The sequence below is a fragment of the Carassius auratus genome, unplaced genomic scaffold (assembly GCF_003368295.1).
Source record: "Carassius auratus strain Wakin unplaced genomic scaffold, ASM336829v1 scaf_tig00005954, whole genome shotgun sequence".
Classification (NCBI taxonomy): domain Eukaryota; kingdom Metazoa; phylum Chordata; class Actinopteri; order Cypriniformes; family Cyprinidae; genus Carassius; species Carassius auratus.
The window spans coordinates 281,155-295,661 of NW_020523716.1; positions in this window are offsets into that span (position 1 = coordinate 281,155).

The following is a 14,507-nucleotide window of genomic DNA, read 5'->3' on the forward strand; positions in this document are numbered from 1 at the left end:
GGGGGTAGTGCTGCTGGGTGTAACTAAAAGGGTGTCAATGTCTGGTTAGTCTCATTTCGCATAATCTTATTAACTGTTTATCTCCTGAACTTTCTTTACCACACTATTCAGCACCAATCCCACCATTCAGTCAGTTTCACTGGTTAAGGTAAGGTGTGGGGTAGGTTTAGGGGTTAGCATTTTATGTCGCATAGTGTATGAAACATTTTAACTGAAACAACCAATAAAAACTTCAGAATCAGCTGTGGGGCGGAGTTTGCACTGAAATGGATTGGGGAGAAAATTTTTGCATGCGTGTCATGTGCCTGTCTGTCAATGAGTGGGAGACACGCCCTATTTTGGAGCTCCCACCCTGTTTTGGAGTTCCCGTCCCTATTTGGAGATCTCCAGGCTAAAGTTATACCCTTCTCCTTTTTTTTCCAAAGCACTCTGTGGCCTGCGCTCTACACTTGCGCTCCAGTGGTGTCTGCTGTTGCTAGGCAACCATGACCTGCTCTCCATTAAGAGGCAGAAGTTACTTGATAAGACCTTGATAAGATCTTTTTCTTCATATTTATCACTGAACATGTCGTATTAAACTTAAATAATTATTTGTTTCTAAAATAATATTTTTCATGCAAGCAGAGGTCATGACAAACGTCTAGTGATCATTTAAGCATGACTGAATCCATTCAATGCGCACATTTTCATTAAGCAGAACTCTTTAAGCAAGTCTTTTTGTGAACTACACTAAACAAATGTGTGTGTGCCGCGCAAACCAGCAAAAGATAAATATGCAAACATGTAGGAGAAGTAGAAAAAGTATCTGGATGTAAGCTGATTATTAGCCTACTCTTGAGAGAGAACTGGTTTAGATTTTGAGACTGAGACGCACAACGCACTGTTTAAATCATTGCCTTTTAAATATATACAACTAATATAACGTGTATGATGTTATTATAGGTGAAATTACTCTTGCAATGCTCTGATTTCTGAGAGATGCACAGAGAAACAACAGCAATGCTGTGTTTGATTTGCACTCTTTTCATTCATAAAGTTCACATTCATTCACTTCACACTCATTGCTTTAGAGGTCTGTGTATAATATTGCGCTGATCCCCTGACTCAACTGTTATCTAGCAAACACCAGACTGTGTCAGCTTCAGCCGAGTACTCAGACAGAATTATTCCTTGTCCGTCATTCGTTTTTGAAGTCATCATCCGTGCCATTCCAAATTAGGTATTCGGCTTCAGGCACAACCCTAATTATTATATTAAATATTTTATTTTTTACATGCAACATAGATAAGGTCATAGAAAGTAACAGCTCCACACAATATTGTAATCCTAAAATCCACGTCGTACTTATTATTATGGTTAATTCTTGCTAGAGTAGTCGATTGTTTCCGAAAAATATTTGCTGTATTTATGTGAGCATGCCTAATAGAGCCAAACACATCCCTTCTAGCCTTTAGAGTTTAGCTCCTACCCTAATTATACACACTTAATTGATTTAATTTGCAGTCTTAATGTTTCAATGCATCAGATCAGTTATAATGTGCAGAAATCAATTTAAATGGGAATTTAACCTTCTTTAATTTGTGTATTTAACTTGCTGCTCTTCCATTATTGATAAATAGTTTCTGGCCTACAGGTTTTATTTATCTTTTAGTTATTTTCCCATGTGCCAAGATCTTACTTGTTTTAGAAGCTGTTAGAGCCGAATCCTCCCTACTGCTCTCTAAAGAGAGATGTGCTAAAAATAACACACTGTGTGAATGTGAAACAGACAGATGTACAAATATTAACCGTTTCAATGTGTGAGAACCACAAGTGCGTAAGTGACATTTCACCAACTTTGCAGGAGGGACAAAACAAAAATTGACCATAGTTTGATCTGACTTTGTGTACTGATTTTAATTATTTATAATAAAAACGCTACGATGCAGTAGCGACGAAACATAGCAGAATCTAATTGACATACAAGTTTATTGAACAGAACACCAGGAACACACACATATCACTGGTGTAAAACAAACATTACCAAACAAGAAACAAGGGGCAGACACACTTTAAATACACTGAAACTAATGGAACACACCTGGGAACAATGAAACAGAACGAGAACACCTGAAACAAATAACACAATCAGGACAGGAACAGGAAGACCAAATAAGGAAATAAACAGAACAAGAGCACATGGAGGAAAGAAACACACACAGAGACACAGAGCAGAGTCTGACATTTACTGAACTGATATACTTAAAGTCTGTTTAACTAATGTAGTACTTAATTCACTTTAATTGTAAGAGAGTAGTTCTGAAGACCAACTAAAGATATACTGAACTATATCTGACTGTGTTAAAAGTGGAACTATACTTTATTTAAACTTTAAATGTCTTGCATATAAATATTGTTCAAAGATCATATAATCCTCATCAACAGTGACATTAAAACACATTTTAGGCTTAATATTGAGAAATGTGAATTGTGCACAGTAGTACTGCAAATAAAGTTTAATTATAATTTTTGCAAGTATGGATTGATATGTCAGTAAATAGGAAATAAATAAAGCAAATAAAATGTTAATAGATTTTTACATTAATATATATTATTAACAATAATAATAATCCTTTCTCTGCCTTCTCTCTGGTGGCTAAGGCTATATAATCTACCATTAGAATGTATGTTATTGGTTGCTAGCAGGCTACACCTCACTGACATTGGATGCTGGATATTTTAATTTGAGCTCTTTTTCTCAAAATAAGCTTGAAAATATATCTTCAGTAGTTAAAAACGTCTGTTTTCTCACGGTTGACCCACCAGGTTTTCTTGTTGTGTCAGTAATTTTGACTCATGTGAAATCCACAAGCTTTACCACAATATAGCAAAGTGGTGTAAGTGCGGTTACGTTCTTTTGGCACCAACTGACTTCACATTTTCAGTGTTTTTCAAGTCTTTTGGTTTCTAATGAACAACTCAAACATTTTTATGAATTCACTTGTGTCTTTTAGGCATTAGAAAGAGCTCATCTTTCAGGTATGTGTCACCCTTGGCCACACAACACATCACTTTCACTTTTCACTTTCATTTGATACACACACACACACACACACACACACACACACACACACACACACACATATATATACATATGTATACATACACACACACATATATATATATATATATATATATATATATATACACACACACACACACACACACACATATATATATATATACAGTATTGTTCAAAATAATAGCAGTACAATGTGACTAACCAGAATAATCAAGGTTTTTAGTATATTTTTTATTGCTACGTGGCAAACAAGTTACCAGTAGGTTCAGTAGATTGTCAGAAAACAAACAAGACCCAGCATTCATGATATGCACGCTCTTAAGGCTGTGCAATTGGGCAATTAGTTGAAAGGGGTGTGTTCAAAAAAATAGCAGTGTCCACCTTTGACTGTACAAACTCAAAACTATTTTGTACAAACATTTTTTTTTTCTGGGATTTAGCAATCCTGTGAATCACTAAACTAATATTTAGTTGTATGACCACAGTTTTTTAAAACTGCTTGACATCTGTGTGGCATGGAGTCAACCAACTTGTGGCACCTCTCAGCTGTTATTCCACTCCATGATTCTTTAACAACATTCCACAATTCATTCACATTTCTTGGTTTTGCTTCAGAAACAGCATTTTTGATATCACCCCACAAGTTCTCAATTGGATTAAGGTCTGGAGATTGGGCTGGCCACTCCATAACATTAATTTTGTTGGTTTGGAACCAAGACTTTGCCCGTTTACTAGTGTGTTTTGGGTCATTGTCTTGTTGAAACAACCATTTCAAGGGCATGTCCTCTTCAGCATAGGGCAACATGACCTCTTCAAGTATTTTAACATATGCAAACTGATCCATGATCCCTGGTATGCGATAAATAGGCCCAACACCATAGTAGGAGAAACATGCCCATATCATGATGCTTGCACCTCCATGCTTCACTGTCTTCACTGTGTACTGTGGCTTGAATTCAGAGTTTGGGGGTCGTCTCACAAACTGCCTGTGGCCCTTGGACCCAAAAAGAACAATTTTACTCTCATCAGTCCACAAAATGTTCCTCCATTTCTCTTTAGGCCAGTTGATGTGTTCTTTGCCAAATTGTAACCTCTTCTGCACATGCCTTTTTTTTAACACTTTGCGGGGGATTCTTGAAAATAGATTAGCTTCACACAGACGTCTTCTAACTGTCACAGTACTTACAGGTAACTCCAGACTGTCTTTGATCATCCTGGAGGTGATCATTGGCTGAGCCTTTGCCATTCTGGTTATTCTTCTATCCATTTTGATGGTTGTCTTCCGTTTTCTTCCACGTCTCTCTGGTTTTGCTCTCCATTTTAAGGCATTGGAGATCATTTTAGCTGAACAGCCTATCATTTTTTGCACCTCTTTATAGGTTTTCCCCTCTCTAATCAACTTTTTAATCAAAGTACGCTGTTCTTCTGAACAATGTCTTGAACGACCCATTTTCCTCAGCTTTCAAATGCATGTTCAACAAGTGTTGGCTTCATCCTTAAATAGGGGCCACCTGATTCACACCTGTTTCTTCACAAAATTGATGACCTCAGTGATTGAATGCCACACTGCTATTTTTTTGAACACACCCCTTTCAACTAATTCAACTAATTGCCCAATTGCACAGCCTTAAGAGCGTGCATATCATGAATGCTGGGTCTCATTTGTTTTCTGAGAATCTACTGAACCTACTGGTAACTTGTTTGCCACGTAGCAATAAAAAAATATACGAAAAACCTTGATTATTCTGGTTAGTCACATTGTACTGCTATTATTTTGAACAATACTGTATATATATACATACACACACACACACACATATATATATATATATATATATATATATACACACACACACACACACACACACACACACACACACATATATATATATATATATAAGGAACCTAGGTGTGCTATTTGATCGCAATCTTTCCTTAGAAAGCCACGTTTCTAGCATTTGTAAAACTGCATTTTTACATCTCAAAAATATATCTAAATTACAGCCTATGCTCTCAATGTCAAATGCAGAAATGTTAATCCATGCATTTATGACCTCAAGGTTAGATTATTGTAATGCTTTATTGGGTGGTTGTTCTGCACGCTTGGTAAACAAACTACAGCTAGTCCAAAATGCAGCAGCAAGAGTTCTTACTAGAACCAGGAAGTAAGACCATATTAGCCCGGTCCTGTCAACACAGCACTGGCTCCCTATCAAACATTTTAAAATATTGCTTATTACTTATAAAGCCCTGAATGGTTTAGCACCTCAGTATTTGAATGAGCTCCTTTTACATTATACTCCTCTCCGTCCGCTACGTTCTCAAAACTCAGGCAATTTGATAATACCTAGAATATCAAAATCAACTGCGGGCGGCAGATCCTGTTCCTATTTGGCGCCTAAACTCTGGAATAACCTACCTAACATTGTTCGGGAGGCAGACACACTCTTGCAGTTTAAATCTAGATTAAAGACCCATGTCTTAAACCTGGCTTACACATAACATACTAATATGCTTTTAATATCCAAATCCGTTAAAGGATTTTTAGGCTGCATTAATTAGGTAAACCGGTAACACTTCCCATAACACCCTATGAACTTGCTACATCATTAGAAGAATGGCATCTACGCTAATATTTGTCTGTTTCTCTCTTGTTCCGAGGTCACCGTGGCCACGAGATCCAGTCTGTATCCAGATCAGAGGGTCACTGCAGTCACCCGGATCCAGTACGTTTCCAGACCAGATGGTGGATCAGCACCTAGAAAGGACCTCTACTGCCCTGAAAGACAGCGGAGACCAGGACAACTAGAGCCCCAGATACTGATCCCCTGTAAAGACCTTGTCTCAGAGGAGCACCAGGACAAGACCACAGGAAACAGATGATTCTTCTGCACAATCTGACTTTGCTGCAGCCTGGAATTGAACTACTGGTTTCGTCTGGTCAGAGGAGAACTGACCCCCAACTGAGCCTGGTTTCTCCCAAGGTTGACACATTGTTTTCCTAATTAATCTTTTTCAATTGCTCTGACGCAATCTTTTTCGTTTAAAGTTAAAGCTATATATATAAAGGTGACTTGACTTGACTTGACTAGTGTAAATGAAATATTGTACGATGTCCACAGTGGTCTCAAAGTCCCAACTCCTACAGTTATTTTAAAATTAGGGTTAGAGTTAGAGGTTTTAAAAAAAACCTTTAAAAAAAATTTTTTTTCAAACTCACCTTTCTGTGATTCTGTAATGATCCTGAAGACACTGATAATCATGCTCTGGTGTGTTTGATCAGGCTAAGAGCTAAGCTCTGCAGGAAAGCAGATCTTGTGGGCCAGATTTGTGGATCCCTGCTGTAAGCTATCAACGCATGTTCCCAAAATTGACACTAGGTTGAAAACACAGCAATTGGTATTCTGTACAGAACTCTCTCTATATATAGAATTTCATGACTTTGTACATTATGTACATCATTTAAATCACTCACCTTTAAAATGGCTGCTACGCCCTGGAAGTCTTTCTGGTGAAGCTGGTGCAGCTGTTTTTGTTGGTTAATCTGTGCGTGCGTGCGTGTGTGTGTGTGTGTGTGTGTGTGTATATATATATATATATATATATATATATATATATATATATATATATATATATATATTTATATATATATATATATATATATATATATATATGTGTGTGTGTGTGTATGTATATATATATATATATATATATATATATATATATATATATATATATATATATATGTGTGTGTGTGTGTATGTGTGTATATATATATATATATATATATATATATATATATATATATATATATATATATATATATATTAGGGGTGTAACGATACGCGTATTCGTATTGAACCGTTCGGTACGACGCTTTCGGTTCGGTACGCGGTACGCATTATGTATACCGAACGGTTCGTTGGAGTAATTAATTATATTTGAAAAAAAAAAAAAAAGAGAGAGAAAGAAATATAATGATATGCGTTCAACAAGGTAGCCCAATAACCCAAACAACGTAATAGGCAACGCCCCTGACACTCCCGAAGAAGAAAAAAACACCATCTTATATGTTTATGTTAGGCTACTCAGCAGGCGCTCGCTCACTCAATACGCGCTGAAGGCTCGTTGCAAAATAGCCAATGCGTTTAACAGACTAGAAATGAGAAGATCCCCCAATAACCAACAGGTCTGGTGTTTGGGTGCACTTTGGATTCCCTTTAAGCTTCACCAGAAAGACTTCCAGGGCGTAGCAGCCATTTTAAAGGTGAGTGATTTAAATGATGTACATAATGTACAAAGTCATGAAATTCTATATATAGAGAGAGTTCTGTACAGAATACCAATTGCTGTGTTTTCAACCTAGTGTCAATTTTGGGAACATGCGTTGATAGCTTACAGCAGGGATCCACAAATCTGGCCCACAAGATCTGCTTTCCTGCAGAGCTTAGCTCTTAGCCTGATCAAACACACCAGAGCATGATTATCAGTGTCTTCAGGATCATTACAGAATCACAGAAAGGTGAGTTTGAAAAAAAATTTTTTTTAAAGGTTTTTTTTAAAACCTCTAACTCTAACCCTAATTTTAAAATAACTGTAGGAGTTGGGACTTTGAGACCACTGTGGACATCGTACAATATTTCATTTACACTAGTCAAGTCAAGTCAAGTCACCTTTATATATATAGCTTTAACTTTAAACGAAAAAGATTGCGTCAGAGCAATTGAAAAAGATTAATTAGGAAAACAATGTGTCAACCTTGGGAGAAACCAGGCTCAGTTGGGGGTCAGTTCTCCTCTGACCAGACGAAACCAGTAGTTCAATTCCAGGCTGCAGCAAAGTCAGATTGTGCAGAAGAATCATCTGTTTCCTGTGGTCTTGTCCTGGTGCTCCTCTGAGACAAGGTCTTTACAGGGGATCTGTATCTGGGGCTCTAGTTGTCCTGGTCTCCGCTGTCTTTCAGGGCAGTAGAGGTCCTTTCTAGGTGCTGATCCACCATCTGGTCTGGAAACGTACTGGATCCGGGTGACTGCAGTGACCCTCTGATCTGGATACAGACTGGATCTCGTGGCCACGGTGACCTCGGAACAAGAGAGAAACAGACAAATATTAGCGTAGATGCCATTCTTCTAATGATGTAGCAAGTTCATAGGGTGTTATGGGAAGTGTTACCGGTTTACCTTATTAATGCAGCCTAAAAATCCCTTAACGGATTTGGATATTAAAAGCATATTAGTATGTTATGTGTAAGCCAGGTTTAAGACATGGGTCTTTAATCTAGATTTAAACTGCAAGAGTGTGTCTGCCTCCCGAACAATGTTAGGTAGGTTATTCCAGAGTTTAGGCGCCAAATAGGAAAAGGATCTGCCGCCCGCAGTTGATTTTGATATTCTAGGTATTATCAAATTGCCTGAGTTTTGAGAACGTAGCGGACGGAGAGGAGTATAATGTAAAAGGAGCTCATTCAAATACTGAGGTGCTAAACCATTCAGGGCTTTATAAGTAATAAGCAATATTTTAAAATGTTTGATAGGGAGCCAGTGCTGTGTTGACAGGACCGGGCTAATATGGTCTTACTTCCTGGTTCTAGTAAGAACTCTTGCTGCTGCATTTTGGACTAGCTGTAGTTTGTTTACCAAGCGTGCAGAACAACCACCCAATAAAGCATTACAATAATCTAACCTTGAGGTCATAAATGCATGGATTAACATTTCTGCATTTGACATTGAGAGCATAGGCTGTAATTTAGATATATTTTTGAGATGTAAAAATGCAGTTTTACAAATGCTAGAAACGTGGCTTTCTAAGGAAAGATTGCGATCAAATAGCACACCTAGGTTCCTAACTGATGACGAAGAATTGACAGAGCAACCATCAAGTCTTAGACAGTGTTCTAGGTTATTACAAGTAGAGTTTTTAAGTCCTATAATAAACACCTCTGTTTTTTCTTAGAGGAAAGAAATTACTCATCCTCCAATTTTTTATATCGACTATGCATTCTATTAGTTTTTTCAAATTGGTGTGTTTCGCCGGGCCGCGTTAACTTTTATCCTAATTCTTAAAAGACAAAAAAAGTGTCTTTAAAAATGATCCGAACACTCTGTGTTTACTTATATAACCAGTTTTATTTAACACCTTGAACATAAAATTCAAATAAAATATATTAAATCAATTCAATTCAAGTTTTTGTGTATAGCGCTTTTTACAATACAAATCAGTACAAAACAACTTTACAGATTGGTCCCACTTTATATTAGGTGGCCTTAACTACTATGTAGTTACATAAAAAAATAAGTACAATGTACTTATTGTGTTCATATTGTATTGTAAAACACTTTTGCTGCTATTGAGGTGGGATAGGAGTAAGGTTAGGGAGAGGGTTGGAGGTATGGGTAAGTTTAAGGGTGGGTTAAGGTGTAAAGTATGGGTCAACAGTGTAATTATAAATGTAATTACAGAAATTAAATACAGATGTAATTACATGTAGTTTTTTTTTAAATATAAGTAAAATGTAAAAACATGTATGTGTCACGGAACCACCAGTAACACCTGCCACACCATCAGAGTCCGATCACCTGACTCCTCCCATCCGCTCATTATCCCCTGATTATTGAAGTCACCGCACCTGCACCTGATCACCACTACCTCTTCATAAGCCCTCAGCTCCTGTCACTCTCTGTCTGGTCTCGTCAGAGAAACAACGACTCTACTGCCTAAACCTCGCTAGTATCATCTGAATATCCACCGTCTGATCACCCAGCTTGCCTGCCACCATCTGTTCTCCGTTCCCGATCACGTAATTCCTGCCTATATCCTATTAAACCTCTACTTACCTGAATCACCTGTTGTCTCTCTCTTCTGTCCGTGACAGAAGACCAGACCAACAAAATGCAACGTGACGCTAAATTGGAAGAGAGCCCTCCACGAGTCTCTCTCCCCGAGTTGGCGCAAGCGGGCGGTCCACCATGTTTTCACTCTCCTTCAATACCTGCCTCTCACAGTCCCATGGCTCGACCTGCAACATACACCGGCGAGGCAGAGGGTTGCAGCGGATTTCTTCTACAGTGTTCGCTCTATTTTGAGATGCAGGTACATGCTTTCCCTACGGATCGTACTAAAATCGCCTATTTGATCTCCCTCCTCTCAGGTTCGGCCCTCCAATGGGCCCAGTCTATCTGGGAAGCGAATGGCCCCCTCACTCGTTCATGGGAAGCTTTCACCACCCATTTCAAGGAAGTCTTTGGCCTCAACACTGCCGCTCTCTCCATTCATGACCAGTTGTACCGCCTTCGTCAAGGAAAGATGACCACGAGTGAGTACGCTTTACGTTTCCGCACTCTAGCCGCCAACTGTGGTTGGAATGAAACTGCGCTTATCACCTGCTTTCGTCATGGATTGAATCCTGCCATCCGCCATCAAGTGGCCGTTTATGATGATGTCGTCGGCTTAGAGAACCTTATTCAGCGTACCATTCGCATCTCTCAACGTCTCACCGCATGTGATCTGGATCAATCCGCTGTGCAACCTCTGCCTCCCACACCATCTACAGACCTTCCAGCACCAGAACCCATGCAAGTAGACTCCTACCATCTCACTGCAGTAGAACGTCAACGACGCATTCACAATGGTCTCTGCCTCCACTGTGGTTCCGAAGGACACCTCCGCCTACAGTGCCCAGTACGACCACCACGCCCAGCGGTGAGTACAATCCAGATTCCTCCCATGATATCTCCCTTATCCCGTACCTCAGTCATGCTAGTGACCCGTTCTCACTCCGTTTCAGCATATGCCCTCATTGACACCGGCTCCTCGGGGAACTTCATCTCCCACAAACTCCTCAGGAGGCTCAACCTCCCGAGGAGAAGGATTACGAAGAAGTTAGAGATCCATACCATCTTGGGTAAACCGCTGGGCCGTGGTCAAATCTGTCATCAATCCCCCATAGTCTCACTCCGCATTGGATGTCTTCATCGGGAGGAGATTTCATTTCTGGTGCTGGAGGGGTCCACCGTGGATATCATCCTGGGACGCCCGTGGATGTCCGAACACTCGCCGCGAGTCAACTGGACCACAGGGGAAATTACGCAATGGGGTGAATCCTGCTCCTTATCCTGTCTTCAACCCGTCATCAAGATCTGCAGTCGGAAACCTGCTCCGGATGAATCCCCTTCTTCCTCTCGTCTTCACCTTCACTCCACGTCGATCGAAAGTCCAGAATCCAACCACCTAGCAGAGGTTCCCCTTGAGTACCGGGCGTTCCAGGATGTATTCAGCAAGCAACAAGCGACACAGCTACCACCTCATCGGCCATGGGACTGTGCCATTGACCTGCTGCCTGGAGCCACCTTACCCAAGGGTCGGATCTACCCACTGTCCATCCCGGAGCAGAGGGCCATGGAGGAGTACATCAAGGAAGCCCTACAACAGCGGTTCATTCGACCATCTACTTCCCCTGCTGCATCCAGCTTCTTCTTTGTGGGTAAGAAGGACGGAGGCTTGAGGCCGTGCATTGACTACCGGGCACTCAACGAGCAAACGGTCAAATTCCGCTATCCCCTTCCTCTGGTACAGACTGCTCTGGAACAACTTCACGGAGCCAAAATCTTCACCAAATTGGACCTCAGAAGTGCATATAATCTCATACGCATTCGAAGAGGCGATGAGTGGAAGACAGCGTTCATTACCCCATCTGGCCACTATGAATATCTCGTTATGCCGTATGGGCTGTCCAACTCCCCATCTGTTTTCCAAGCCTTCATGAATGAAGTGTTCCGTGAGTTCCTGACCAAATTCGTGATCGTTTATATTGATGACATCTTAATCTTCTCCAAGAACCTATCTGAACACCACCGCCATGTCTGTCAAGTCCTGCAAAAACTCAGAGATCATCAATTGTTCCTTAAATTGGAGAAATGTGAGTTCCACTGTACCACGGTTCATTTCCTCGGCTACATCATCAGCCCACAGGGAATCCAAATGGACCAGAGGAAGGTGGACACCATCAAAAACTGGCCGCAACCTACCACCGTCAAGGACCTCCAGAGATTCCTAGGATTCGCAAACTTCTACCGTCGTTTCATCCATCAATACAGTATCATCAATTCACCTCTCACCTCCCTCCTTAAGGGTCGGCCCAAGTCTCTGTCCTGGAACCCAACTGCCATCCAAGCTTTCCAGAATCTGAAGAACGCCTTCTGTTCAGCTCCCATCCTGATCCTTCCCAACCCAGACCTCCCCTTCGTGGTCGAAGTGGACGCCTCATCGACTGGAGTGGGAGCAATACTATCTCAACAGCAGGGGAAGCCTCCAGTACTCCATCCATGTGCCTTCTATTCCAAGAAACTGTCCCCGGCGGAGCGTAATTACGATATCGGTAATCGGGAACTACTGGCTATAAAGATGGCTTTCGAAGAATGGAGACACTGGCTAGAGGGAGCACACCATCAAGTTGAGGTCATTACGGACCACCGTAACCTCCAATATCTTCAGGAAGCCAAACGTCTAAATCCTCGTCAAGCCCGATGGGCCCTCTTCTTCACTCGTTTCAATTTTCGAGTAACCTATCGACCAGGAGACAAAAATCTCAAAGCAGATGCTCTCTCACGTCTTCATGCACCAGAACCCGAATTATCACCTCCTGAAACTATACTCCCTCCAGCCGTCATTGTCAGTCCCATCGAATGGGCTATTGAAGATCGTATCCGGGAAGCCACCCGCTCCGAGCCAGCTCCGCCGGGAGGTCCTGAGGGAAAGACATACGTTCCATCTTCTCTATGCCTGTCCCTCATGGACTCAGTTCACACGTCTCCGGGCTCTTGACACCCAGGCAGCCACCGAACCCTCTCACTCCTTCGCAACCGGTTCTGGTGGCCCTCCATCGCGCAGGATGTCGCTCAGTATGTTCGTGGGTGCTCAGTCTGTGCCATCTCCAATACCCCACGGCGACTCCCAGAAGGGAAGCTGAAACCACTTTCCATAACACATCGTCCCTGGTCCCATCTGGGCATAGATTTCATGACAGATCTCCCACCTTCAGATTCTCACACCAGTATCCTAGTCGTGGTCGACCGCTTCTCCAAGGCATGCAAGCTCATCCCCTTAAAAGGTCTTCTCACTTCCTTTGAGACTGCCAACCTACTATTCCACCAAGTATTCCGTCACTTTGGTCTACCAGAAGACATTGTATCTGACAGAGGTCCCCAATTCATTTCCCGAGTCTGGCATGCATTCTTCAGGCTACTTGGAGTCTCAGTCAGCCTATCTTCAGGGTACCATCCCCAATCCAACGGTCAGACTGAGAGCAAGATTCAAGAGATTGGAAGGTACCTACGAACCTACTGCCACCAGAACCAAGGAAGCTGGAGCCGCTACCTCCCATGGGCCGAGTATGCACAGAACTCACTACGCCAAGACACCACCGGTTTAACACCATTTCAATGCATACTCGGGTACCAGCCTCCTCTCTTCCCCTGGTCGGGAGAGCCGTCAGAAGTCCCAGCGGTCAACACCTGGTTCGAAGCGAGTGAGAGGGTATGGGACTCAGCACACGTCCATCTCCAACGGGCAGTGCGAAGACACCAGAGCCAGGCCAACACCAAGAGGAGAGATACACCCCAGTACCAACCGGGTCAAAAGGTCTGGCTCTCCACCAGAGACATCCGTCTACGCCTACCATGTCGTAAGCTGAGTCCCCGATACATAGGTCCCTTCACTATCGAGAGGCAGGTCAACGAGGTCACCTATCGTCTTCACCTTCCCTCACACTACCGGATCGCACCATCATTTCATGTCTCACTGTTGAAACCCTTCACTGACCCTCTTGTTTCTCCTTCCCCAGGACCTGATGGTGTGGACGTACCCCCTCCTCCAGAAATTGCTGTAGATGAGTCAATTCACCGTGTGCAGGATATCCTGGATTCCCGTCGGCGGGGCCGTCGCCTAGAATATCTAGTAGACTGGGAGGGATATGGCCCCGAAGAACTTTCTTGGGTCCCTAGGGACGACATCCTGGACCCATCCCTCCTCACCCAGTTCCACAACTCCCACCCTAACCGCCCTGCGCCGAGAGGTCGAGGTCGACCCCGTCGACGTGTAGCACGGGCGTCAGGAGCCGCCCGTAGAGGGGGGGGGGTACTGTCACGGAACCACCAGTAACACCTGCCACACCATCAGAGTCCGATCACCTGACTCCTCCCATCCGCTCATTATCCCCTGATTATTGAAGTCACCGCACCTGCACCTGATCACCACTACCTCTTCATAAGCCCTCAGCTCCTGTCACTCTCTGTCTGGTCTCGTCAGAGAAACAACGACTCTACTGCCTAAACCTCGCTAGTATCATCTGAATATCCACCGTCTGATCACCCAGCTTGCCTGCCACCATCTGTTCTCCGTTCCCGATCACATAATTCCTGCCTATATCCTATTAAACCTCTACTTACCTGAA